Source organism: Pleurodeles waltl, chromosome 7, assembly GCF_031143425.1.
Source record: "Pleurodeles waltl isolate 20211129_DDA chromosome 7, aPleWal1.hap1.20221129, whole genome shotgun sequence".
Lineage (NCBI taxonomy): Eukaryota > Metazoa > Chordata > Amphibia > Caudata > Salamandridae > Pleurodeles > Pleurodeles waltl.
The window spans coordinates 1,353,780,055-1,353,804,534 of NC_090446.1; the positions used below are offsets into that span (position 1 = coordinate 1,353,780,055).

General features: G+C 45.7%; 1 protein-coding gene across 6 annotated transcripts in view; it reads left to right on the forward strand.

Moving 5' to 3' along the window:
- LOC138246301 (galactoside alpha-(1,2)-fucosyltransferase 2-like) overlaps positions 1 to 24,480 on the forward strand; it is a 142,324-nt gene that overhangs the window by 105,220 nt on the left and 12,624 nt on the right. Inside the window, exon 5 of one of the 6 annotated variants that reach the window (XM_069200780.1) lies at positions 18,658 to 18,767. The exons of the other annotated variants lie outside the window; for them this stretch is intronic. The gene's annotated coding sequence lies outside the window, so the exon portion shown is untranslated. The remainder of the gene's footprint in view (positions 1 to 18,657; positions 18,768 to 24,480) is intronic. 6 annotated transcript variants of the gene reach the window in all.

Consider the following 24,480-nt stretch of genomic DNA (forward strand, 5'->3'; position numbering starts at 1 on the left):
TACTAAAATGCCTATGTTCGGAGATACCATTATGTAGCTGGACATAGGTAGTGATCTATGTCCAGTACACGTGGGGAGTGCCTGTCATAGGAGTGAATTATAAGTGACCAGGTGCAATTTAAATAGCAGCGAAAAGGGTGGATGCACCTTTTCACACAGGCTGCGATGGCAGTCCTGCAGAAGTCTTTGCATGGGCTCCCAAGGGGTGGCAAAAAGAAATGCTGCAGCCCATAGGGATCCCCTGGAACCCCAATGACCTTGGTACCTAAGTACCATATGCTAGGGACTTATAAGGTGGCACCAGTATGCCAATTTGGGGTGAAATACTGGGTTACCAGTATGCAACAACCATAATTTAAGGGAGAGAGCATAACTACTAGGGTCCTGATTAGCAGTATCCCAGTAGACACAGCCAAACACACTGACAAACAGGCCAAAAGTGGGGGTAGCTAAGCTAGAAAGAGGCTACTTTCAAACACTACCAAATTTTAGAGGTTCATTAAAAGTTTGGCAGAATAATGAATCAGCTGTCAAATGTCATTGTTATTTTGTTGTGCATGAACAAACTCATGCTTTAGGAGTTCTTATTGAACAAAATACGTTGCTGCATCAGGAAGAACAATTTGGCAGCCGTGTGGCAAAGTTCAGTGTCTTCAGTGGAGCAGCCAAACGAGAGGCCCTGGCAGGCGAGCCACAGTCTCCACATGTGTCATGCACATCATTATGTCTGTCTGTATGCTTCATTCTCTGCACACTCTGAGAATCTTTATTGACAGTTAATTAAAACCATTTTGGTTCTAATAATTCTAAGTTCTAATAATTCTAAGGTCAATAGATATAAAACTAGCTAAGACATATTTTTGTTTTTAAATAAAGAAAACTTGACTGTTAATGAATTCACTATTAATTCTTATGGTGTTTCATGCAGATGGTCCAGTTTAAAAAGATGTTATTTTTTTCAGCTTTACAAAATCGCTTAGTAGGCAACATTCAGTACAGTTAAAAAACATCTCAATTGTTTTTTCACATGACTGAAAATCGAGCCTACGTATAGATAGAACAATTCGTTTTTTACACTCAGCTGTTAAGACTGTGCAACAACAAAGTACATGGGCCATCTTTCATGATTGTAACTGCAGAATTAACACTCACAATTTTGCTCATTATAGGACCATAATCCTTATCGGAGTGAACCACAAAAGTCACTAAATTAACATGTGCTTAACCCTCTGTTAGGTTACCACAAAGCAGTCAGGCTTAGTTTAGAAGCAATTTGTAAAGTATTTATGCTGCACATAATCAGATATTAAGTGAAACCTCAACACAAGAAGAATCCCAGAGCAGTTCAGAAATATAGACTACATTATGGAAATTGAAAGCAGTGCCATGAAGAAAAAAAGAACACAATGCTAATCACAGTTAACTGGCCATGCTGGACAAAGTCAAAGGCTCAGGCCTACGGTGATGGAGTGTGGCTTGGATAAAGGGACAAGGACTGTCCCTTTGAAAACTTTGGGTTCTTTAAATACCAGGGACTCTGCCGTATGATCTTTTAGGACCTACTTTAAGGATCACTTGTAAGTGTTAAAAATGAAGCCATAGGCCTGGCAAAAGTTCAATTTCACCAGGTCGACCTGGATGTTTAAAACTACACTACAGTTTGCAGTAGCATGCCTATAACATGTTTCCAGTGCTACTTTAGTTGGTGCCACTATGGGTGCTGCAACCCACTAGCAGCTCTGGGTACATGTAGTACCACTTATTAGGGACATATAAGTAAATTAAATGCATCACTTAGGTGTATACCAATCTTACCTTATTTGGAAGGGAAAGCACAAGTACTTTAGCTGGAATAAATAGCCCAGAGTCCTAATGCCAACAAAAACATGTTCAGCAAAAATAGGGGACTGAAGGCAAAAATATAGAGCAATTACAGGCAAAAGATCGTCATTTCCAACTGTCATATAAAGAGATTAGTAAGTGTTTATCATTGTGTCTTCAGGGTCTTATCAAATTTTCTTTCCTTGTTCCTTTGTGCAATACTTCGGACACCCTGGCAGGTGTCACTGAAATGTGGAGTCTTTTTATGCAAGCTACGTTGGACATTTTTCAGTGTATAGCTTTAATTATTGGTTGCAAGTGTTTGATGTATTTATTTTATTGCCCTGTTTTGGACAAAGTTGAATTGTATTATTGTACTTAAACTAGATATTTTAAGAAAATCTAGCCAACAAGGAGGCTAATCAGAGAAAAAAGAAGCAGACCCTTATTGGCAGAGCCAAATTTAAAAGCCACAATTAAGTTGGTATCTGTGCAACCAAGGAGCGACCTCAATATGGACAGTGATCTATAGGGATATATTTATGACCCTTCTTTGCTCTATGAGACAAAGGGGCCATTACGACCCTGGTGGTCTTGACACCATCAGATTGGGGGAGGTCCGACCACTTCAAACGCCACGGTCAGACTGCCAGCACTGCCAATATACCTCCACAAGAGGGACTGGCGGTGCTGGCGGTCCTAATCCACCAGGGCAGCGCCGTAGCAGTGCCATAGCACCGCCATGTAAAGGCTGGCAGAGACAGTGTGCAGGGGGCCCAGAGAGGCCCCTGCACTGCCCATGCACTTTGCATGGGCAGTGCAGGGGCCCTCATGGCCAGCCCCTTCGCGCTGTTCACTGTCTGTATTTAACAGCATGACCGGTGCTGCTGCACCTGACGCACTGCAACATTGCTGCTGGCTCAGCTGTGAGCCAGCGTCAATGTTGTAGGCTGTTCCCTGTGTGGCCAGCAGGCAGAAACACCATTTACACCTGCTGACCCAGCTAGGAACTCTTAATGGGGCCAATGGGAAGGTGACTGCACTGGCCACAACCTGACTGCGTGAGTCTGGCGGGTGGCCTTTTCCATCCACCAAACTCATAATGAGCGCCAATGTCTTTGAATATTTTAGCACATTAAGAAAGAAATGTGACTGAACTGTTGCTATTCACTGCTTTCATGGATTCCATTTGTTGAGTGATGTGGAGGTAATTGAGTGGTACAAGATGTAGGACACGGTCAAGGCAATGATTGGCAGGTTAGAATTCCATCAGCCTTTATCCTGAGGAGTCTGTTCTGGAAATGGAATGCAACTATTGAAGCAGATTTAAGTTTAAGGAATTTCCTTACACCAAGTTAACAAGTAAAAATTAGGCCAATTTCAAACCATAGCTGGCAATGTCTAGTCTATGGATGCAGAGGGTGCTTATCATTTTGTTAAGATGGAAATTTGGAGGGTGAGTGGAACCAGTTTTAAAAGAGTGCAATAGTGTCAGGATAAAAGTTGTTGATTAGGGAACACATTGAAGTTGCTTTAGAGACAGCAAACCTATATTTCATAGGGTCAGACCTAATGTGATGGGAGAAAGACTGGTTTGACAGAAACGGGTGAAGACCGCCAAATTATGACCATGGCAGACATCCCAACAGAACATAATCAAACAACGGCAAATACCGCCGGTAGTAGGCACCTTCAGGGCGGCGGGAACCACGTTCCTGCCGGACAAATTACAAGGCTGCACACCACCAAGGTTTCCATTGCGGTCGCACCATCACAAAAACCCTTGCGTAAACCAACTCTATAACAGGAGACACTGATCTCCTGGATCACAAACCTGACTGGAGCCACCATGGAACATGAACTGGAAGTCGTCCCACTGCTCCGGCTTGCACAATGACTCCAGAACCAGCGACGAAGACAACAACTGTGAGTACACACACCTCCCTGGCACTATAGGGAAAACCCACACTACACAAGCACACACAACATACACATCTGGGATGGCTTGCAACGATGACACACACACATAACCACACACTCGTATGCACATATACACACTCCGACATACACACATGCACACCCAAACTACACACATGCACACCCGTACTACACATGCCACAGCCAACACAGACGTGCGATACACACACCAACCCGCAGAGACCGCACTTTCTAACACAACCATCCACAACAGCACTGATATACACAACAACACAATCGCAACTACACAGACGCTCCGCCAAGCAATGTCATAGCACACATCCACATGACAACACATACTAACAACAACACATAACACCAGACAACCAATAAACACAATCACACTGCCATACAACGAAGCATACATCACAACACACTAACACCACATACAACGCATATGACATAGCCAAGACCACACACACGGACGCACACACAAAAACCACACAAGGGCACACAACACCATCATTACACATCTCTACACAAGCAATATACAATTTTGCTACATACATTCATGTAACAAACACAATCATATCTTACACACATTACACAATATGACAGCGGGAGCAATGGCAGGGCCACACCCACACATGCAGCCCAGACACAACAGCTGGCACAACCAACACACAAACGTCACACATGCACAAACCAAACCCCACAAACACCAAACTGCCATGTAGAAAGAAAGGAGGGACAAGTATGTAAACATAGAATCCAATAACATGTTGGTCCAAATGTATTAATACATTAGAACATATAAAAAGAAAACTATGTACAAATAAAAAGCCAATGACCAGTCCAAAGTGCCAAAGGCACAAATGTTACCTTAGAGTGCCCTAACTTGAGTCCTGACTTCAAAATGACCTCCACATGGTATGGGCATCAAGGGGGCAGGCAAGCGCTTCAGGAATTGAGAGGATTGTGGGGGGTTGGGCTTGGGTTTGGGAGAGGGGTCCTTGGGCCTGGGCTTGAGAGGGGTAGACTTCTGGGCAGGGGAAGGGGCATGGGCACTAGCAGGGGGGCATGGGAGAACTTCGAGGTGGAATGACTGGACTTGGGGAGGGAGGAAGAATGCTTGGGGGTATCACGGGGTGGGGAACAAGGAAAACTCCACAAGGAAATGCTTTTTTGACACACAGAGGCGGTCATGGCAAAAGGGGTTGGGAGTGGAGGGAGAGGAAGTGGTTGTAAGATGTGTCGTTTTGGATGTCTTGGGTGCATGCATGGAATTCTTGTGGTTGCTGGGTGTCTGTTGGGTGGGTGATTGTGGGCATTTAGGTGTCTTGGGAGGAGGGAGGGAGGAGGTGCAAGGAGATGTCATGCTGGACGGGTGACTGTTGGGGTGGTGTCTGCAGGTATGGTAGATGTGCTGCAAGTGTGGGTGTCAGTGTTTGTGGTGGGTGCGGATGTGGTGACTGGGGTGGATGTTTGCAGGTCTGATATTGTGGTGACTGGGGGTAAGACAGGTGTTGTGGTTGGATCCATGAATGACGGTGTGGTGGCTGCAGGTGTGTCAGGTGTAGTGTCTGTGAAGGAGGGGCTGGTGGGGGAGTTTGTGTAGATAGTGGATGTTGTTGCGTCTGTAGGTGGGTGCTGTTTGTGTGCATGCAGTGGTTGGTCTTATGGTGGTAGTGCTTGTCTGTTGAGATGGATGCATGCCTGTGTGTATGTGTGCTTTGGATGAGTTTGGGGAGAGGGGTATGGGATTGGGAAGAGGTAGGTGGACGGAGGACGGTAGACAAAGGGAGAATGGCTGCCATCACTGAGGAAGCCAGAGCCTGAAAGGATCTCTGGAGGCCAGCCAGGGCACAGTGAATGCCCTCCAGGAATGCAATGCTCTATTGGACTTGAGCTGCCAGTCCATGGATGACATTCACAATGGTGGACTGACCCACACAGATGGACTTCAGGAGGTCAATAGCCTCCTAACTGAGGACAGCAGGACTAACTGGGGCACGGGCAGAGGTACCTGCGGTGAAGGAGATGCCCACCCTTCTGGGTGAGCGAGCATGGGCAACTGGGTGGGGAGCGACAGGGAGGGCAGTGCTAGTAAGGGGGGTGGTGGACAAAGATACTGCTGGGGTGATCCCAGATGGGTCTGTCACCACCAGGGAGTGTCCACTAGAGGAGGACTCCAAAGAAGAGGTGGTAGATCTGGTCTCCCCCATGGAACTCCCCTCGCCTTCTGTCCCACTGGGTCCCTCGATCTCTCTGGTTCCAGCTTCCTGGGTCCCATGGGCTGCTGCTTCCCCACTCACCTGTGCCCCTTCAGCTGACAATGCTGATGCATACAAATAGAGAGGGAGGGAGAGACACAGAGAGATAGGGCGAAAATGTGTTAACATATAGCTCTAATACACACTGTTTAACAAGCACATCTGTGACAATACTTATCCTGCCTAGGCCATTGCACGTGCCAATCTACATTACCTACATCATATCACAACATAGCCCTACTACCTACCCCTGTATTGCAACCCTCACACCTACATCAATATCTAAGTTGGACAGCACAAATTGAGTTATCCACATGATGACTACCAAAGCCATTTCTGCTTGCACAGCATGCCCTGGATGCTGTATTAATTGTTTGTCTGAATACACATCATGCCTCTCCATGCCCCAGTCAACAATTGGATCCCCAGCTGATTGAATAAAACACTTCTGGCCACTACAGTAACAACACATGATCAGACCATGCCCTCTGTAACATATCCATAACATTGAAGACAACTCCACTCACAGACCACACAGCATCTGCCTGTCACAGTACATGCCAGACCAAACACTCTATAAAGTGATGCCAATATGGAAATCAACACTGATTTGGCCATTACAAGTCAGACACCCAAAAAGTTGACATCTGATGTGTATAATAAGAGTCTGTGGAATAGCCATTTGAATAGTCTGACCCAATCATAGAGCCAAATCAGAAGACACCAAATACATATATATGACAACTGATCATACTGCTAAGTGCATCTACAAAGTCCCATATATCACATATGACACATCCATACTCAATCACTGAGTGCAGTGTCACACCAGATGTACTTCAGGAACACACATATTACATCATGGCCAACTTACAATGCAACCACACATGCAGTCACACCTGTCAGACTGCGCAACATGACAACTCCACCCTCAAACACCATTCCAGAAATGACAATACCTGTCACAGAGGCCAGACAACACACAGCTCAGATGGTAAATGTCATGATGCATTAGGCACACATGGACCAACACCACTGCCTGTACACCACTTACAAATCCCACTACTACACAAGCCAGCCAGGGGAGACTAAATGCAATATTAGATTCACATCTGCATGCCATGTGACATGCAATAGGCCATCCTCTCCTAATCTGGCACCTCAGCTTGCCCAAGGCAAGCAAAAAAGTCCCAACCCATCAGATGTGCCTCAAAATTACCATTAGGACATGATGTAGGCAGTAACTCTGCAATGTAGCATATCAATTGCTAGGCCATTGTCACACATCCCATATACATACCATGGTGACATATATAAGACCTGTCAAGGCACTTACCTCCTCTAGTACCATTCCATTGGTTTAACAGTAACATCCCCACAAGTATTGCACCTAGGAATGCTCAATGGCTGCAACCAGACCTCATCAACTGTACATGTATCAGTATCCCAGTTAGGCTAACTTCACATACCCTACAGTCAGCAGATCACCTATAAATTAAAATACGACTATCAAATCAATGATCCAGTCCCATTAAGGCTGTTAGACTTGGCTTCCTTGGTGTGGTCTCCCCTAACTTTTTGCCTCTGTTTCCCAGGTTGTTGATGTGTGATGGACTCTGTTTTTGCTGTGTTTGTTACTCTGGGCACTTCACCACTGCTGTCCAGTGCTAAAGTGTAAGTGCTTCTATGTAAAATGTATGTGTAATTGGTTTTCCGTGATTGGCATATTTGATTTACTGGTAAGTCCCTAGTACAGTGCACTAGAGGTGCCCAGGGTCTGTAAATCAAATGCTACTAGTGGGCCTGCAGCATTGGTTGTGACACCCACATTAGTAGCCCTGTAAACACTGCTCAGACCTGCCACTGGAGTCTCTGTGTGTTCGGTTTTAAACTGCCAATTCGACTTGGCAAGTGTTACCACCTGCCAGGCCTAAACCTTCCCTTTTCTTACATTTAAGACACCCCTTAGGTAGACCCTAGGTAGCCCTATGGGCAGGGTACAGTGAATGTTTAAGGTAGGACATATACTAATGTGTTTTATAAGTCCTGACAGTGAAATACTGCCAAATTCAGTTTTCACTGTAGGAAGGCCTATCACTCTTATAGGTTAACATGGGGGCTACCTTTAAATATGATTAAAGTATGGATTCCCTTTGGGAGCAGATGGACATGTGGAGTTTGGGGTCTCTGAACTCACAATATAAAAATACATATTTTAGTAAAATTGTTTTTGAGATTGTGTGTTTGAAAATGCCACTTTTAGTGGCATGCCTGTTTGTGGATTTCATGTTTGGGTCAGTTTGACAGTTGGGCTGTCGGAACCTCTCTCTAGACAGTGACACAAAGGGAGCTGGGGTGTAGGCTGCATATCCTGATTAGCCATTTGTGCTAGAAGGGAGGGGAGGAGTGGTCAATTACACCTGAAAGGGCTGTGCCTGCTCTCACACATTGCAGTCTCCCACCCCCTGTTGTGTGTCTGGGGCCTGGCCTGGGCAAAGCAGGATCTCACAAACAAGAGAGACTTTCCTTTGAAGTAGGCCTACTTCAAAGGACAAAATGGATATAAGAGCACCCAAACCCCTGAAAAATTACATCACTTCTGGACATCAAGAGGAATGTCTGCCAAGGAGAAAAGCTAAAGAGGTGAGGAGAAGTACTGCCCCGCCTGTGTCTGTGCTTTATGGAGCTATCCTGCAGTTGCTGCTTCTGCCTGTGAAAGGGGACGAAGAATGGACTTTGTTGTGCATTCCTGCTTGTGAAGAAATCTCCAAGGGCTTGACCTGAGCTTGCCTCATGTAGTTGAAGTCCCAGGGCCTTCAAAGGCTTCCCCTGCCAACACCTGGACTCTCTGCTGAGATTCCTGCCCTGCCAAGTGGTGCCCTATCCAGAGCAACAGAGCCCTCCAATGCTTGACATCATTTTTAAACTTGTCTAGCAGTGTACATAACTTCTTACTAAGAAAGGTATCTACTTTCCTAGTCATGTATGTGCCTAAATATCAAAACCCCCATTTTGAGTTCTGTAATGGGCATCCCATTGGCAACTGCAGTGCATTGACAGTTAGCGGTTTTATGTTACACTTTCCCTAGTAAATCATGGAGCCCAAATATTTTCCAAATATTGCAGATATCTGCAGAAGTCTGGGAATAATGATCTCATTCCGTGGCTCTGAAGCTAAAAGTGAAGACCATGAGTAAAAGCAGGCAGCCCTGTTAGCCCCCATACCAAAACAGAAAAGATTCAGACAGAGGGGGTCATTACGACCCTGGCGGAAGGCGGAGAACCAGCGGTAAGACCGCCAACAGGCTGGCGGTCTCCCCTCATGGGATTATGACCATGGCGGTTACCGCCATGGTCATCCACCGGTTCTCCGTTCCGCCCGCTGGCGGTATTTTGACCCGGCTTACCGCCGTGGATTTCCTGCGGTTTGAACCGCCATGAAATCCATGGCGGTAAGCACTATCAGTGCCAGGGAATTCCTTCCCTGGCACTGATAGGGGTCTCCCTCACCCCCACCCCCACCCCGACTCCTTCCCCTACACCCCCACCACCCCTACCACCCCACAAAGGTGGCAGGGCACCCCTCCCCACCCCGATCCCCAACAGCACATAACTCACACACACCCGACACGCATGCAGGCACCACCAACACACACAATCACACACCCCGACATACATGCCAACATCCACACACACAGTCAGACACGCACACCCACATTCAAACATACACGCACACATCCATACAGACATACCCACAGACATACACACACTCATTCCCATACACACAACACCCCTGCAAGCATACACGCACTCACACACCCCCTCTACATACACACTCGCACACCCCCATGCACGCACACAACACCCAATGCCCCCCCACCCCCTCCCGGACGATCGACTTACCTGTTCCGTCGATCCTCCGGAGGGGACGGGAGCCATGGGGGCAGCTCCGCCGACACCACACCGCCAACAGAACACTTCCACGGCGAATCACAGGACGTGATTTGCTGGGTGGTGTTCTATTGGCGTGGCGGTGGAGGTGGAGCAACCTCCACTTCCCCGCCTCCCGCCAGTATGGCTGTTGGCGGCTCTCCGTCCGTAAAGGGACGGAGAGCTACCAAGGGTCATAATAGGCGGGCTTCCGCACGGCGGTCCCTCGGCGGTCTTGAAAAAAGACCGCCGAGGTCGTAATGACCCCCTGAGCGTTGTTCACCCTCACCATGGCCATTGGTTGTTGATACAAGAGCCTGACCTATTGCCTGTAGTTGGGCCCATGTCCCATCCTTTTAAAGACCCCAAAACATATAATTCCAATCTGAAGTGTTAAACCCAATAGTAGCATCTAAAGACATTGACACTTCCACTACCCCATACACTGATACAACCTGAGAAAGTTGAGATTAGTTCCTCTATTTGACAAGAAGCCAGACTTATTTGGGTAAACAAGACCAGGACTTTGGGTGACTTTGGGTGAACAAGACCAAGGATCTTTGCCTCTGCACTAAGTAGTGATATTGGTCTACACAAGTCGCATTCATCAAGAGACTTACCCCCTTTCAATATTGTGACAATAGTGGCCTGACATTGAACATACAGGAGTTTCCTACATTCACATGTGAGCCTGGGGAACTTAATATCTTTGAGGAAGTTTCTTACATCCTTCGAAGATTTCAAATTAATGGATATAACAATCTGCTGATATTCTGTGAATGCACCTGCCACTTCTCTGTTACCCTGAATTAGGGTCCCAAACCGGATTTTAACTTTAGCAACCCTGTTCACACACCATTCACTCTGACCCAGCCATCCTAACAACTTACCCGATTTGTTTCCAACTTCATATAGTTTACACTGGACTGTCAAAAAACTGGTATTTGTGTTGCTCTTGGCGAGGTCACAGTATTCCTGTTGTTTGAGGTGAGGTTGGTGACCCAACGTGTCATCTCCTTGTGAGAGGAGTTTCTATTTTGAGAGCATCTAATTGTAGTGGGCCCATTTGTGTCATTTTCTTGTTATTTTCTCTCATGATTAATTATAGCACCTATCCTCTACTGTCTTCTAAACTTCCCATAATGTAATTCCTGAACATACAGGTCCAAGCTCACCTGTAGTTTATTTGTTAATTCTCAGTTTTTCAAGTTCTACAAATCAATTGTTCCACCATCCCTCGTATCTCCTTCCCACCCCTGGACCTTAATCCTAAGGGGGGAGGATTCTAAATTCCTCTTGCCAACAGTCTTGCTGCTCTAAAATGTTCAATGTGTAAGCTGTGTGTTAAGACATAATCAATAGTGCAAAGTTATTTCAGGTGCCCACATAGTTTGTGTACTGTCTTTTAGCCATATTTTTATCAAGTCACGAGCCTTGAGGAATTTTGTTTGGGAGTCATCTCTCAGTCGCATTACTCTTGATCTTTTCATGTACATTGACAACCATGTTAAGATCACCCCCCACCATAAGCACTCCCATCTTGAGCTATAGTAATAGGGATCTAATCTCCTGTAATGTAGAGGAGTGTAACTTATGTTAACCCATCCCAATGTCCTATATTCAAGTATATGCTTGACTTAATTTCCTCTCTTGACTCATATCCTCAAAAACCCCTCACTACCATATACTATCTACTGCCCTCACCTTGTTCATCACTCAGTCTCCTTTATGTCTCTGACTTTGCCTCATATTGCCCCTCTAAACTTGAAATCATCAGGAATGCCCTTACCCCATCACAAACTAACACATCCCCTTTCACCTAGTCTCTTCCTCTAACCATAAATGCATGAATGCAACTATACTACCCAGACTGCAGCTCCTGGTGCTGTCTTGTTGCACCTAAGCTTCAACTACTCTCTGAGTTCTGGTTACTACCATCTGTTGGAGGGTGGGTCATTAGTTGTGTGGCCTGCTCAAGTATTGGGTCCGCAGTTGACCACCACTAGGAACCAAACATCCCATTGTAGCGCTTGACTCTCTTAGGGTAGTTTTCAGGGTAGTACACAGTTTACTCAAGGAAGGTGGCATGGGCTAGTAATCCTCTTTCACAAGCACACAAGAATAACACTCAATAAATCATTGCCCAGGCAACAATTTACAAATATACACAAGCTGATGGAATTACTTTTGCATAATATTGTGTAATCATTCTTGCCTAAACCAAAGGGAGATATAAACCAGCAACCCACATGGCAGAACATTCACTTGTATTCCAATGCAATACTTGCCTGTCACTTGGAGAGCATATCTACTTTGATCACTAGTGGCTGTAGGTCTCATTACTCAAATAAGCATCAACAAAGAGAATGTCTGGGCAGGTTGAAGTGGTTTGCACTGTTAGGGTCACCCTTAGCATAATCTACGCAGTTCACCCACATCCCTACAGGATGTAGGTCAAGGTTTATCATATTCCACATTAAAACATTCAACATTAAAATGATGCACATTTGACATAGTCCATAAAGGACATCACTTGGTTGTTAATCATTATGTTATACCATCTTTCACCCTTAGAGGGTGCCTTTTTATTTGACCCTACACAAGTCATATCATTGCCCACAATGCTGCAGCCATACATTTTGAATCATATTTAGCATAAATGCTGCCATTTTAACCATAGTTCCTAAAGGACTCTATTTCCGTAACAATACATGTAATAACATTCTTTCACGCCTAGAGGGTGTTCACTATTGGAACAATCCATTGTTATCACGATTCAGGCCACAAGGACTGCAGCCATGATCTTCACCCTTATGGGGCACAGTTCCAGCACCCTGAAACAAAAGTTCCAGCTGCAACTGGCTTGAAAAACATATTGAAACCCTTGAGGCGACATCATTTCCAAGTCCCCTGAAACTGAGGGTGGAGAAAGTGGAGAACTGTGGGGAGGCTGCGCTCCTCTGAGAGCTCCACCCGCATGTGGTGATGATTTTGGTGGGGACCTCACTGAGCTGGGTGTCACCACCATGCCAAACGAATGGTTTTGGCAGGCATTTGGGCCAGGCCCGCAGTACATTATGAGGAGCTCCTCCAGGAGCATGCATATTTGATTAGCAGTTCTCCCGCTAAGCTGGGTAGAGGTGCTTCTCTTTTCCTTGGTTCTCCTCTGTTTCTTTTGTAGCCTGTGCTGCGTCATTAGGCATTCTGGGGGGCCTCTTCTTTGGGGGTGTCTGGTCCCATCCTGACACCCCCACATCAGGTGAGTTTCAGTTGTGGAGCAGCGCAGGAAGCCCACCCTCAGCCGCTCTGACCAGCTCCCCGAAAAGATAGAACTCTCTGATGCTGTTGCCGGAGCCGGCCCTCTGCAGCAGTTTGTCCGCTCCTGTGGGCAAACTCCTCTGGAACTGCTGGTGGTTCGCCTACTCCTGCGGGCAGAGCACATGGAGGAGGCCTGCCAGCATGCCCCCACCTCTTCTTCTTCTGTCTGTCCACTCCTGCAGGCAGACGTGAGTGTGGCAACTGGCTGCATGGAGGAGCAGCGGCACCCCCCCTCCTTCTCCAGTCATCGGGGGCTCTGGGATGGGGTCCGGGGCCCCTCTCTCCATCTTCACGAGGATGCAATGGCATCCCCTAATTTGGCTTTGTTGTGGGGTCCCGATATGGCGCTCCCTCACTACAGTATTTTCACTCTGGACGCGCAACAGTGCTCCCCGGCTCCACTCTTTTTTGGTGGCAGCCCCTGGGCCCTGGCCCACCCTGGGGGCAACATTGGAATCTGTGGCAGACCCCACTCACTTCACCGCCGGTCCTCCCTGGGGTTCAAAGCTCAAATACCTTCCCTCTGGGATATCTTGGGCCCCTGCGGGCCAATTGTACCGATCTATGGCTCATTTTGCCCCTCGTGGTGAGCCCTGACCATCTGGGGCATTTTCTTTAGGCCTCCTGGCTTATCAGATTCCAAACTCGTTAGGGAGCCTGTCCCACAGACTCCCTGTGCCAGCCTTTCATCTGGGTGCCTTCCTTTCTTCTGGGCAGTGCACTCTCCTTGTGCCCGGGTTTTCCCCTAACCACTCCTCAGGGGGTGTAAGGGAACCAGCTTACCTGGTCCTGGGGTGTGCCTCACTAGGTTTAGGGTCACTCAGGGGCAGAGTCCTTGCTCCATTAAGCAGTCAGGGAGTTCTTCTTTCCATTTTTCCATAAAGCCAGTCTTCAGTCCCAGTGTTCTGCAGAGAAGCACAGCAAAGAGAGAGAGCCCTCCTCTGTGCAAGACCTTTTCAGTGGGGGCCAAGCAGGGCTGCACCTCTGGCCTATCCTTATGTGCCACATCACTTCTGCTTCCCTGTCCAGACCTTCCTGCACAGTTTTCTGGGATAGATCAACATGACATCATCCAGGAGTCAGCTGCCACGTGCTCTGAGAGACTCATCCTCTCCTCCCTGACATTCCTGCCAGGGTCTTTCCCAGCAATTCCTTCAAGGAGCCCATCCTCACTGAAGGGCCTGGGGCAGACCCTGTTCCTGGCACGAAATGACAGCTGGCTGATTGATGCAAAGCCCTGATCCAGCAGCTGGACAGAGCAGTAATGGGCCCTAAATCTGAGCTGAGTTAGAGAAAGATGGCATTCCTGGATGACCCCTAAGCTGTACAAATATGCTTTTGTAACCGACTGCATTATTCTTTTAATAGAGGTTACAGTGTACATTGATGCGACTGTGGACCCTAGGGAACTGGAGTTGCGCCCCAGGCCAGCCTTTCCCTTTGACATATAATGGAGTGTCTCTACAATCAAGACGATAAGCACACTGACTATCCCTCACATGTGTACACCCATCCCGTAAGGCCTACTCCAGGTCACCACCCACTCTGCATGGTCCTTTCCGTGCCAGGATACCTACGTGCAATTCTTGGGCTGTACATGCCAGGAATCCCCCGCGCTTCCCTTCATACGGGTACCCACACGTGTGCACACATGATCCCATGTAACCAACCCTGGGCGTCCTACTCTTGCTGCGTCACAGCAGCCTTTGCTTAACAAAGCGACACCAGCAGTAAACACATGCAGCCCATTTTACCATGCGTTTACTGTGGGTGAGTTTCAAACTTTGAGGCTTCCTCACAATAAAACATAAAAAATCAGGTGATCTAAAAGAAAAACAAGCCAGGGCAGACCAAATAGCCAGAACGGTTCTCTTACACCATTTATAAAAGAGCCATTACTTCAGCTAAACATAACTCACTGCTAACCATCCATCCCATTTAACTATTGCCCATTTTACAACTTCCTTTCTTCTATATTGTCTTGGCCTATCTTATTTTTAATCTATAGACTTCATTACCACAGCCAACCAAACCAATCTTTTACACAGTTCTTAACCTTCTGATTTCTGTGGCCCCTCCCACCATAAATAACTGTTGGAAGACAGGGACTTCTAAGCAGTTTTGCTCAAACCAATATGCAAACATGCAGAAACAAAAACATATCAAACAAATACACAAATTATTAAAAACGTTATTTAATTTACAAACACAAAATATACAAAAATCTAAATTTGATTCCTAATTGGACTGTTCAAGCTTTTGTAAAAATGTAGTTTTATTTCTAAATAGCAAAGTGAATTGCTCGACTTTAGTATATCATTTTTGTCTTTTTTGTGCTGCTAATACAAGCTCTCTTTTTGTCAGCACATACCAGTACTTCAGTTGAGGCCATGAAAGCATTCATACTAAATTGAAGTTGTACTTGTGCTGCTCCCACAACTAAGGATACCAATTTATTTTTCAGCCTCCAATTTCAACTTTCTCTGTTTCATGGGTGTTTATTCCTCTGATCACCAACTGCATTTCTGTTTGTCAAGATTGCAAACTGAGTATTTTCCTATTGTGGGGTTTTCCTCCAAACTGTGATCTCTTAACTTTTCTCAAATGCTTTTCTGTAATAAGTGGCATTGTGACTACCGGAAGGAGTTGCCCTTTGCTCTGGCAATTAAGAAGGAGACTAAACAAACTGTCGCAATATCCAGTCCTTAATACAATTTAAGATGGCATTTGTAACTGTCTTACTGCCATACAGAACTGTTTGGTTCTTCAGATTGTTATGCTAAGTTCTTCTAAAGAAGAAATTATCTATTTCTTGGCTAAAACTGCATCCACCTTTTTCAAAGACTACATCAAATCTTCCTCTAAGAGTCCCATTCTAACTGCTTTTGATAGAAATTCTAGCAGAGTGTACAGCCCTGCTTTGTGCCTGGAGTCTGTCATTGCAACCACAGATTCCACAACTCAATATCAGCCTATCAGCATCCTCAAATCACCCATTTAAACACACATGTTGTATGACATTCCAGTGTTTATAATGCCTCATAATGTATGCAGAGTCTAATGTGGCCAAACACTTAGCAACTTCTGCAGCATCCTCCTGTTCATGTTGACTAACACATTTTTTATTTTCTATCCATTTCATGCCTGTAGGATCACATAAAACCCTTTAGGTGCAAAATTACAAATACAATGTAACTAGCATTGAGGTACTACATTTTGGAGCAAAATCACATTTAGGTGCAAAGCCACCCTTGTTGCTCATGCAAAAGGCATGTGGAAGCACGTTTAAGAAGCACTTCTAGGAGTAGAAGTCACTTTTGAAGTCATGTTTCGCTGTATACTGACACTTTGAGTTACATGTACTGAGCGTGTAAACATTGTTGGTGCACCACTCAGATTTAGGAGCAAAATCCTATCAAATACAAAATCACTTTTGGTTGACGAATCAGCAGTTGTGTAGAAAAACTTTTAGATGCAAAAGCATGTAGCTGAAAAACACATTTAGGTACATAATCACATTAGGTTAAACATTACCTTTGGTGTAATATCAACAAGTGTGTGGAGACCCTTTGAGATGCACAAAGACATTTAGGTGCAAAATCACACTTAGGGAATAATCAGAAGCTTTGTGGTATCACATTTCGTGCAAAATCATCCAGTACATATAGAAAATGTGTTAAGAATATGTCACTTAGGGTGTGATGAAGAAGAAACATAGGCCCTCATTCCGACCCGCGGGCAACGGAAGCACTGCCAACAGGCTGGCGGTGCTTCATTGCCCATTCTGACCGCGGCGGTAAAGCTGCGGTCAGAAAAGGGGATCCAGCGGTTTCCCGCCGGATTTCCCCTGGCTGGGCTGAACCTCCATGGCGGCGCTGCAAGCAGAGCCGCCATGGGGATTCCGACCCCCTTCCTGCCAGCCTGTTTCTGGCGGTTTTCACCGCCAGGAACAGGATGGCGGGAACGGGTGTCGTGGGGCCCCTGGGGGCCCCTGCACTGCCAATGCCACTGGCATGGGCAGTGCAGGGGCCCCCTAACAGGGCCCCAGGATGATTTTCACTGTCTGCATAGCAGACAGTGAAAATCGCGATGGGTGCAACTGCACCCGTCGCACCCCTGCAACACTGCCGGCTCCATTGGGAGCCGGCTTCTGTGTTGCAAGGCCTTTCCCTCTGGGCCGGTGGGCGCTCCCTTGGCGGGTGCCCGGCAGCCCAGCGGGAAAGTCTGAATGGCCCCCGCGGTCTTCTGACCGCGGAGCGGCCAAGTGGCGGCGTAAGTTTGGCGGGCGGCGACCGCCGCCCGCCAAACTTAGAATGACCCCCATAGTGACTAACTAAACTAGCAACTATGGAACAATTATTTGCCATGCAGAAGAAAGTTCTTCAGAACTCGCCTATTGAAAGAGGAAAATGAAAGAGATCAGAGCTTTCATTAATTCGCTCACCCTTTGATTAAATCATTCCATTAACTGTTTCACATGGTACTCTAAATAGAAAGGAAATAATTACCAGCCCTAATTTGAAAAGGGTTTGTTTCACTAAATCATGTAATCTACTAATGGCTGATAACATGTATCTATTTTTCTACTCTACCAAAAACCTTTTCATCAATTACATATGCATATTTGTGGATTAGAGTTTCTACAAGTCTAATTTATAATGGTCTACCCATGGAATATGTTATTGAATCCAATATCCATTTTAATCAACATGACACAACTATATCAATTATAAAAACAACAGGAAAAAAATCTGGCCAACTGATGATATCTTTGTGCCTGGGTTAGGGATTACGTCAAATGTTGCTAGCTGATTATTTAATGGCTTGAGCCAGTCAAGGGGAGTTTGAGATAAAGATTTGTGGTGAAGATATCAATTTAAATGTTACAAGTGATTACACCTTAGGGGTTACTCACAAACTCTGTATTATATGCAGTCAAACTGATTGTGTAGGCATTTGATTTTCTCCAAATAAGGGAATGTCTGCAAATAGGTTCCAAAGTAATATTGTTTCAAAAATATTGATTGATTCAAACATCATGTCAAAAATATTGTGAAATCAAGAATATCGTGGAACAGAATATGGCAGGTAATATCATTTTTTAAGTACTTTATTTCATGTTATAATGCAGCTGTATATAATAATGTTTTAATTATTTTGTTGTGTCTGTTTAGTACATGTCATTATTGCATTGTTTAGTATGTGTAATTACTTTTAAAAGTAAGTTACTTTTTTGATTTGCTAAAATAGTTAAGAATGTAAGGCAATTTTTTAAAATTAATATACTGTTTAATTTGTAAAATTTGATATACTTACCTACTTTACGATGATTTTTTTGATCCTATTATTTTACTTTACTTAAACATATGTAAAACCAATATTTGTGTCCTTGATGTAGGATATTTATTGTATCACAATATTTTTCGAGAACGTTATGCAAATTGTCTATGATTATTGGAGATCAACTTGGATGATGTAACCGGGACTCCTACAGACAAGTGTTTTATTGTAAGTGGTAATTATAATGCCATTTGGTTGGCAGTGAAAATTTCCCAAATGCAATATAGAGTGGTTAGGGTCTAAAATCTACAAATGTATATTGAGAAAGAGGTCTAAGGATGCCAAATACTAGAGCTAATGAGGATTTGGATGCATATTTATTGGATTGGAAATTCAAGGCAATATATAATTAATTATGAAATGATTATTGTTGTAGTTATTTGGACTTTACAGACTTCAGAGTGCTTCTTAGATTGCAGGGTAATCACAACCCCAGATGCTAACTTTTAGATTTGGGGTACAACTGAATTAATCTAAATCAAACAATTCCATTTTTGATATAAGCACATAATGTAGTACAATATGATAACATTATTGGAAAATAGTGGCTTTGGCTTTGAATGATCAAGGGGTTAAAGGTATGAGAAACAAAATTGACAAAAGTGAATGTTTGCCCAAAGTCAATTTAATTGAGGGTTTCAGAATAGTAACATGTTGGTCACCGGAAATATTTATGTAAATGGGAAAAAAAAGAGGTTTGAAGAAAATAACTTGATAGTGTATTTGTTTTGGGGGTATTGGAAGGTATTTAGCACTAAATCCTATTGCAATTTGTAAATAGCAAGGGATTTATAGGTTGTGCCAAACTCTGAGTCCATGCAGCATTTGGCAAGCACTCAGATGAGTGGAGCAGTAAAAAACAAAAAATACTTCTATATTGATGAAACAGTTTGAATAGCTTACTTTAAAGGGCTCAATGACACTAATACTCCATAGTACTCCCTAGAAGCCTGTAGATGACATACATAGGATGAGATTTTTAGCTACTGGTTCTAAAAGTCTGTGCTCAGAGTTTAGTTTGACACCTTCATGTACAACTGGCCTAGACGTTCTGCTCAGAACTTTATATAAAACTCTACTGTCAGCCTTAGGGTTGTCTTCCCTCAAACGTTTTGCCTACTTACCTTCAATTGTTCCTGAAATACATTTTTGTTGGCCCTAGGACTCTGTGCACTTTACCACCATTAACCAGTGCTAACGTGCATGTGCTCCCTCCCCTAAGCATGGTTTGATTGGCATATACCTAATTGGCATATTTAATTTACTTATATGTCCTTTGTAGAGTGGTATACCATATACCCAGGGCCTGTAAATGAATTGCTACCAGTGGGTCCGCAGCACTCAGTAGCACCCTAAAACCTGTTCCAGACCTGATGTTGCTGCCTGGGTGCAGTTTTAAACTTCCATGTCAATTTGGTATTTAAACCCCCTTGCCAAGCTTAAACACCCCTTTCATTACATGTCACCCCTGTGGTATGCCATAGGTAGCACATAGGACAGGGTGCTTTGTAATTAAAAGCTTGGACATGTAATCTGAAGATTTATAAGTCCTGGTAGTATAAACTACTAAATTCAGTTTCTGCTACTGTGAGGCCTTCCCCTCCCTTAGCATAATTTTCGAGATCACTTATTAAATTTAATAAGCTGTAGTTCTAATGAGGAGCAGGTAGCTAAGTCATGATTAGTGGCTACAATATTGTAATTAATGGTAAAGTTGGATTTTTCATTACAATTTTGAAAATTACACTTTTCTGGCATTTTCCTGCCCTTAGCCCTTTGTGCCTGCAGCCTGTCTTGGGTCACATGACTAGGTATAGCTGACAGTGGGCCTTTGTGAATTCCTCCCAGACAGTCACACAATAGAGGAATTAGGTGTGCCACAATGGGACATCTCATGGAAGGATGGAGGGGACAGAGCTGAGCACAGCCCCACTAGCACCTGAATAGCCTGTGCCCTGACTTCACACAAAGGGTCTAATGACCCCACATTATCACTGCATTCAGCTTGCAGATAGGGCAGGTAAGTCATGGAATTCCATGGACTTTAAAGACCTCTCAAGAAGCTTCTCCCACCTTCCAGAAGAAGAGTATAAAAATAGAAACTTCAGACCTACTCTTTAGTATATTACTGGACCTGCAGAAGGACTCTTAGGCCCATATTTATGTCCTGTTTGTGCCGGATTTACGTCATTTATTTTGGCGCAAACTTAACTCCATATTTATACTTTGGTGCTAGACCCGTCTAGCACCAAAGTAATGGAGTTTGTCTCATTTTTTGTATGTGAAAACCTACCTTGCGCTAATGACATGCAAGGTAGGCGTTCCTGTGCAATAAAGGACTCTAAGGCATGTGTGCCTTATTTATCCTCCGGCGTCAAAATGACGCACAGGAGGCGGCGGGCCTTAAAACAGGGCGCCCAGACGGATTTGTGCAGTTTTTGAACGTCTGGGTCAGGGCAGGCGTTAAGGGACCTGTGGGCTCATTTCCATGGTGGGAGACCATCGAAGCAGTCCACAGGTGCCCTTCCCTGCACCCAGGGACACCCCCTGCCACCCTCACACACCCCTGGAGGACACCCATGGATGGGGGACACATCCATGGTGAGTGCAGGTAAGTGCAGGTAACTATGGGGGTCATTCTGACCCTGGCGGTCATCGACCGCCATGGTCGACGACCACGGAAGCACCGCCAGCAGGCTGGCGGTGCTTCCTTTGCTATTCTGACCGCGGCTGTAAAGCTGTGGTCGCCTAGCCGGGTCCGGCGGTTTCCCGTCGGATTTCCCCCGGCTGGGCTGAATCTCCATGGCGGCGCGGCTTGCAGCGCCGCCATGGAGATTCCGACCCCCTTCCCGCCATCCTGTTTCTGGCGGTTTTTACCGCCAGGAACAGGATGGCGGGAACGGGTGTCATGGGGCCCCTGGGGGCCCCTGCACTGCCCATGCCACTGGCATGGGCAGTGCAGGGGCCCCCTAACAGGGCACCAGAGAGATTTTCACTGTCTGCGTTGCAGACAGTGAAAATCGCGACGGGTGCAACTGCACCCGTCGCACCCCTGCAAATCCGTCGGCTCCATTTGGAGCCGGCTTCATTGTTGCAGGGCCTTTCCCGCTGGGCCGGCGGGCGCTCCTTTGGTGGGCGCCCGCCGGCCCAGCGGGAAAGCCAGAATGGCCTCCGCGGTCTTTTGACCGCGGAGCGGCCAAGTGGCGGTTCCCGCCCGGTGGGCGGCGCCCGCCGAAATCGGAATGAGGGCCTATAATTTTAATTTTTTATTAAGTGGCATAGGGGGGCCTAATTTGGGCACCCCTACATGCCACTGTGCCCAATGGCCATGCCCAGGGGACAGAAGTCCCTTGGGCATGGCCATTGGGCAGGGGGGCATGACTCCTGTCTTTGCTAAGACAGGAGTCATTTCCATTGGGGTTGTGCATCAAAAAATGGCACTAGTCAGGTTAGAGCCTATATTTTTTACTCTAATCTGACTTGCACCATTTTTTGGCGCACAACCCCCAGTCTTCCCTTCGCCTCCGCTGACCGGTTACTGTCATTTATTTTGACGCTAACCAGGCTGCAGCACCGGCTAACGTCATTCCATAAATAAGGCATCCAGCTGGCACGTTGGAATGGCGTTAGCCAGCTGGAAACCTTTTGATGCAAATCTGTGCTAGTGCTGATTTGCGTAAAAAAGTATAAATATGGGCCTTAGAGTACTGCCTGCTGCTGTGACCTGCTCTTCACCCTGCCAGACTGCTGTTATAACTGGAAGGACTGCTTTGCTGCCTGAAGCCTGCCTTATCACTCAGATGCCAGACCTGCTGTTGAGCCCTACATCTTTAACTGCACCCAGGTCTTCCGAAGTGACTCCATGGGCTAGTGTGCTGGCCTTCTGTTTAGAGCCATAGGGACCTGACTGCCCCCACCATCTTGTACCCACACCTGGACCAATCCTGAGTGAGACCTGAGCCCCCAAGTGGTGTCCCAGCAGTTCTGGATCCTTGTTTGCTGTGGTAAAGGTGCCCAGATTGCCAAATCTCAAATCTGAGGACTTAAACAAATTTCGGCCAGGTCTCTGAGAACCAGGAGGAGACTGGGACCTAACTGCCCTATGGTTCATCGTCGGTTGGATTGACTCTGTGCCTTCTCCCGCTTATGTTATTTTCCGTAGCAGCAAATCCTTTTCAGTGGTCCTTCACAAATGGGATATCCAACCTTGTGGAACTGTCTTCGGACACAGCCTTCTGCCTCGTCCTGCTGGAGATTTTAGACTTCCATTTTGGCAACAAAATTTGAATGTAGAAACCTTGACTGCAGCTTTGCCTCAAGGCCATTCAATGACAACGCTCCCTCCTCAGACACCTTCTGCAACCTTCCGCTGTTGAACTTTAACTTCTCAGACTTTGTTTCTCGGAATTTCTTCTCAGTCCAAAAGAAAGCGCTCCATCGCGGGTTGCTATATTTTTCAACTTTGACAGCCTTCCGTTACTAGATGCCCCCGGTTTGTGCTATGATCTTTTAGGTGCTATATCGGGCCACTGATTGGATTTTTGTCATTTTGGTGTTAAAAGTTACTCTATTTTTGTAAATCAGCTTGAAATTTTTCTTGTGTTGTGTTTTCATTTTATTACTGTTTTTGTGCTGCATGAATACTTTACACATTGCCTCTAAATTAAGCCTGTGAAAGCTACCCAAGATTAAGCACAGGTTAAATTAGGGACTTGTTGTGGTTGTTGTTTGAACAAGGCTCACATCCCAGTCAACCAACAACCTAATTTCTCACATTGGTATTCATCTGTGTGGATCAGGACTTGTATTAGTGTAGCACCACACAGTGATTGGTGTTACACAAAATCCCAGCTAAATAATTAAACATCAGATTTTTTTTTTTTTTTAATTCCATCCTAGTTTTCCATTGGCTATTTTCTCCCTTTTCTAAATGTAAGTGTCCTACTTTCCCTTTTGTACCATGGAGAAGTAACTGTGCACCCTTGACACCCTCATCAGGGCTGAGCTGCTGAAACTCTGTAAGCAGAGGGGGCTGAAAGCAGCCACGAGGGCTACCAAATTGGATCTCCAGATAGCTCTCAGGGCCTTTGAGGAGGTGCAGAGGTAGAAGACTAACTCAAGAGAGGATGATGGTGATGGCAAAGAGTAGAGGGAGCACAAACAAAATTCTCAGAGGAAAGACCCCAGTCCAAATCTGGCCACCAGAAGAAAGGCTTCTACAATAAGAACATGGGCAGGTTTGTCCCCAAGTGCTTTGAGTGAGTATGGGTACATCAAGGGTGGTCTAAAGTGCTCCAAGCAGGCACAGTCTCCCCAGTGGTGGGTGAATTCTGGGGTTGGCTAGCTTAGTGCTTGGGGAGGAAATGGCCCCAGTTAGTATAGGGGAGATCTGTTGCTTTACCCTAGTGCCCCTTAGTTATAAGGAGATGGTGCCCAAAGCTCACATGCCTTCCAATACGTCAATATACAGGCAGTGGGTCACCATCAATTGGCAGAAAGTAGAGGTGCTGAGGGACACAGGAGCAAGTATGACTACTGTGAGGCGTCATCGGAAGTCTTCAGAGCAAGTGATTCCCAATAAATTCCGCCAGTTTGTAGCAGCAGACAACTGGGAGAGTCACTACTTTGTGACTCTGATTCCCCTCAAATGGGGATGGGGTCTCAGTTCTTCTGAAAGTTGTTGTGGTCCCTCTCATGCCTGTGGACTGTCTGTTGGGGAATAAGCTAGAGCACACTGCCTGGAAGGAAGTGGAGCTTAGGTCACACCTGGAAATGTTAGGGTTGCCTGAGTGTGTCTCAGTGAACACCAGATCTGTGGCAGCCCAGGAGAGGAGTCAGGGTGGTCTGGAGCCTGGAAAAATGACCCAGACAGTTGCCAAGA